The sequence below is a fragment of the Octopus bimaculoides genome, chromosome 12 (genome assembly GCF_001194135.2).
Source record: "Octopus bimaculoides isolate UCB-OBI-ISO-001 chromosome 12, ASM119413v2, whole genome shotgun sequence".
Lineage (NCBI taxonomy): Eukaryota > Metazoa > Mollusca > Cephalopoda > Octopoda > Octopodidae > Octopus > Octopus bimaculoides.
The window spans coordinates 55,914,441-55,919,372 of record NC_068992.1 but is presented as its reverse complement, the minus strand read 5'-3'; the positions used below and the strand labels follow the sequence as shown (position 1 = coordinate 55,919,372).

General features: G+C 34.9%; 1 protein-coding gene across 1 annotated transcript in view; it reads right to left on the bottom strand.

Annotated features, from left to right (window-relative positions):
* The window catches only part of LOC106870121 (zinc finger RNA-binding protein), a 69,974-nt gene extending 68,788 nt beyond the window's left edge, over positions 1-1,186 (bottom strand). The window contains exon 1 of the mRNA XM_052972050.1: positions 936-1,186. The gene's annotated coding sequence lies outside the window, so the exon portion shown is untranslated. The remainder of the gene's footprint in view (positions 1-935) is intronic.
* Positions 1,187-4,932: the final 3,746 nt, after the last annotated feature.

Genomic DNA, 4,932 nt, shown 5'->3' with positions numbered 1-4,932 from the left:
TATACACACAGTTAATATAAGTATAGAGTATATAGTGAGTGTTCGTGTATACATACTCACACAAATACAGTTAGATAGAACGATGAGGGAAATATAAAGCTTGGATGGATGGATGATTGCAAAAGAAAGTGAATTTATGTTGGTATTCTGTGAAGAGAAACTGTGGTAATTTTCCATTTTTTCTTCCAGACATGATATTTAAGAAACACATAGACATTACTCTCCAAATATATATAAGGTTATAGAAATAATTTGGAGACAACCTACTAACCTAATACCATAACTACATGGATTGCTATATATATAAACTGTATGTGCCTGAGACTTTTTTTTTTATCCAAAAGGGATTTTCAGTTCAATATTTACATGCTGTTATTTACAGCTTTGTGCGTTTCGAGATCCGCTGCTCCCCCACCAAAAGAACATGTACATATGTAAATACATTGTCTTATTGTGTATATATATATATATATATACACACATATATAGCGTACATAAATACCTATATTTATATATACATAGGCATTCACATACATAGATATATATACACACATATACGTTATATATATACATCTATGACTCATATATATATGTGTGTGTATACACACACACATATACATACATATATGTAACCGATTAGTAGGATCAGCCGTGATGAATATTTAATACATTTCGGGATAATATACATGCATATATATATATCATCATCCATATTCTTATATACACACACACACACACATATATATATAAGAACCTCCATATTCCCACCCTTAACTATACACACATATATCCACCACATGAGCACAATACAACTTCGCTGACTATTATTATTATTATAATTATTATTACAGAAACTCCACACCATTAATTAACAATATTTTTTTTTTAAATGAAAAAAAAAGCATAGCAGTATTTAATGATGAATATTTACTTACCCACAGCTTGGAAGTATTGAGTTTAATAAAGGTATACCGTGGCCAAAAGTAAAGGAAACTAAACGATTGACATCAAAAATGTTCATGAGCATCCGGGCACTGAAGTTCCGTTGAAGCACATGGCCTACATCGAAACACCTATTGTTCGGCAATTTCCGTTGAAATTTTCAGATTACTACTTATTTCTGTTTTAATGTGATTATATTATTTTTTCGTCTTAATTTTTTCACTTGGTAAAATAAATATAATAACATATGGTTTCTTAGTGAAAAAAGTTTTAAGCTGAAAAAAAAAAGATTTAATACATCGTACGAACTAACGCTGCAGCAGTAATTAACATAAAGTAACAGGAAAAATAAGAGGTGAAGGTGGAGTAAGTAAAACAGAGGGGAAGACAGAATGACAAGGAGGAGGAGGTAAGTTTGTGAATGACTAATTTACAGTGCTCGGTAGTTCTCGGTGATTTCCGTCATATGTGCATCAAAAATATGAAACAACATAAATATATGTAATAAAAGTAGAATTAAAAAATGTCCGGAACAAAGCGGCAAATGTTCCGTTTTTTCCCGTAAATCTTTACCGAATGGAAAGTGATGGTGGTTGGCAATGGAAAGAATGCGTTAAATGTAGGAAGGGAGAAGGACGAATAGGTCAGCTAATGTATTGCCGGTGAATCGTTCTAGAAGGTCACATAACACAAAATTTTAAGACATGGTGGCTACTAAATAGTCAACATTACTTTTCCTCTAAAAAAAAAAAAAAAATTATTGTATATATTACACACATTATAAAACGTACCTACTACATATAGGCTATATATATATGTACATGTACATATATTTAGATATAAACATACATATACACACACACATACACATCTCTCTCTTTTTCTCTCTCTCTCTCTTTTTCTCTCTCTCTCTCTTTTTCTCTCTTTCTCTCTCTCTATATATGTATGTGTATATATATATAATTGTGTGTAGGTATCTATAGTAAGGAAGAAAAACAAATGGATGTGAGAATGTTCAAAATACAATATCTAACAGTGAAGCAAACAAAAAACGAGAGAAACTGCCAAAGGGGGAAAGGAAAATTATTTCAAAATACTAAGACAAAATTCAACAAAACTGAAAATGCCTAGAGACATTTCTAGGTTGGAAAAAATTATTTAGGAACCATTTGCATCCAATATTACACACCCACACACAAACTTTGTAGATAGTTGGTAGACAAGCAAACATGACTTGGTGTTCAAGGGGCCTCTTTAGTCTTCTCGAGGACATGACAACCTCACTAGTATTGGTGCAATGATAACGTACACCAAATAGACTCTATAAGGTGGTTGGTGATAAGAAGGACATCCAGCGAAAACAGGGCAAAACTGAAATATGCAAGCAAGACAAGCTTCTTTGACCCATCTTGGAGAGTAATAACTCCAAATAAGAACTATCTTGGACCATGTCACATCCAGTTCATGTCAGTAGGGAAAGCAGATGTAAAATGATGGTGAAGATAATGAAGATGGTACGTGTACCATTGATTGGACTGATATGTGGTATTTTTCAGACATGCATGTTTTGCCATGAAACTTAGAAGTTTAACCTTTAGCACAATGTATTTTCTCTAGAACTGTTTCCTCTGTCACTGCCTTGTTACTACAGGAAGAAAACTTTATGGTGACATAATGCACCTACAGTGTGCTGAAGGTTAATCTGTAAGGGGCTGAAATGCCTGATAGGAGTTCTTCCAAAGATTTCTCCTGCTGTCTGCAAGTGAGTTTCCACTTGCTGTATGTATGTTTTTTCAAACATATCAGTATGGTATTTTGATAAATGTTTAAAATACTTTAAACATTTAAAAAACTTGTTACGGTTATCTCTACAAATTTTCTATAGAAAATTATAGTCAACACTGATTTTGTTATGACATTTCGTATCAGAGACACTTGAAATATGGCATATACACTCATTAACCATTTTTCATTTTCAACCTCGTTCTTGTTATATCAGGCATCTCAGATATGAAACATCATAAAAAAATCAGGGCTGCTTATAATTTCTATTGAAAATCTGTAGACATAACATTAACAAGGGATGTAAAAGCACTACTAACATAGTATTGACTCATAAATACATTTAATATCATCATCATCATCATCATCGTTTAACGTCCGCTTTCCATGCTAGCATGGGTTGGATGATTTGACTGAGAACTGGTGAAACTAGATGGCTACACCAGGCTCCAATCTGATTTGGCAGAGTTTCTACAGCTGGATGCCCTTCCTAATGCCAACCACTCCGAGAGTGTAGTGGGTGCTTTTACGTGCCACCAGCACAAGGGCCAGTCACATGCTACTGGCAATGGCCACGCTCAAAAAGGTGTTTTTTTTACAATATATGACAATTGGTTTTAGGGTTGAAAATGCAACTGGGTCCTAAAACAAACTTTGTCCTACGTCTCCATTGTTGAGTCTATCCATCTGGAACACTTGGAACTTTTTCACCAAACCATCACTCTTTATACACTTCACCTGTCCACACATATAGTCTTGTCTATGTACAGTAAGTGTTAACTCTGATACCTGATTTTTCTTTCAGCACTATTCTTTATGTACACTAACATTACACAACCAACTGAGCATGCTCACCTCATTTCCTTCCAACCTTCATATGCCCTCTATATTCAGAGCCCATGTCTTGCTATTATTCAATATCATACATTATACACAAACATCATACAATCTGCTGTTTACTTGAAGAGTGAACATCTTTGTGTTAACAGAGGTAATAGTTTTCTGAACTTTGTCGACCCCTCCCTTATTCTGGTTATGATGTTTCCATAAAACACCCATCCCCAGCAAGGAAAGGCAAAGAAAGTAAAAGTTTTACTTATGCTCTGCTGTTTCGCACTTTGAGGTCAGAGCTATGAAGTGTTTTATATTGCAAAGCAGTGTGTTTGAAAAGCAAGACACCACTGGTGTAAAATATGGTGTACTCACTCCAAATGATAGCAAGAAGTGGCATAGAAATGACATTACAAGGTTCTATGGCTTAGATTTAAATCATCCCTTACTGGATAGACTTTTGATCAAAAGCATTCCAGCTAAAACTGCACTGTTGTTCTCTAGGCCAGGGGTTGCTGAATAAGGGGAATGTATTGGGAGAAGAGAGAGAGAGTGGGGGAGATTTAATCTAAGTAGATACAACAGAGGGACTTGCTATTGAGGTTAACAGTTATATGGTTAAACAGGCCATTAAGGATATGATGACTGAGAAAGCAGCAGGAGTTTCAGTGAAACTCACTGAGATGTTGAAAATATCTGGCAAAGTAGGACATGCATTATTTGCTTGCAAAGACAATGAAGAAGTACAGGGAGGTTTTCTTGCAATAAGTGGTATAACATCAGCAGTAGCAGCAGCAACAGTTACAATGGTAAAGGAGATACTCAAGAAGGCGCTTCTTCTACGGAAGCATCAAAATTGATGGACAATGTTATAAACATGATATTGCAACTAAAAACTGGATGAAATTCGCTTGGAGGAGATAAAGGCACAGGCATAACTGTTTGGTTAAGAAGCTAACTTTGCAACCACTTGGTTTCTGTTCATTCACACTGCATAGCACCTCAGGCAAGCATATTTTTCTATGGCCCCCAGGTCAACCAATGTATTGCGAGTGAATTTGCAAGATGGAACCTGTGTGAAACCTTGTCATGCGTGTTCTGCTTCATCTTCGAAACGCCTAGTTTAGAATAGAGGCAGCTGATGAAGGAGAAGTTCCATAAGTGGCTCGTCTGTTTTCCTATGTGCTCATTCTGTTGTCTGTAAAAAAGTCCGTTTTTTGTGTTTTATGTTCCCGTTCCTTTTTTGACATCCTGTACCCGGACATGCATCTACATATACATGTAGATGTAGGTATGTACATATATGTATGTATACATGCATATGCTCATATATCATTTGTATTATTATTATTATTATTATATATATATATATATATA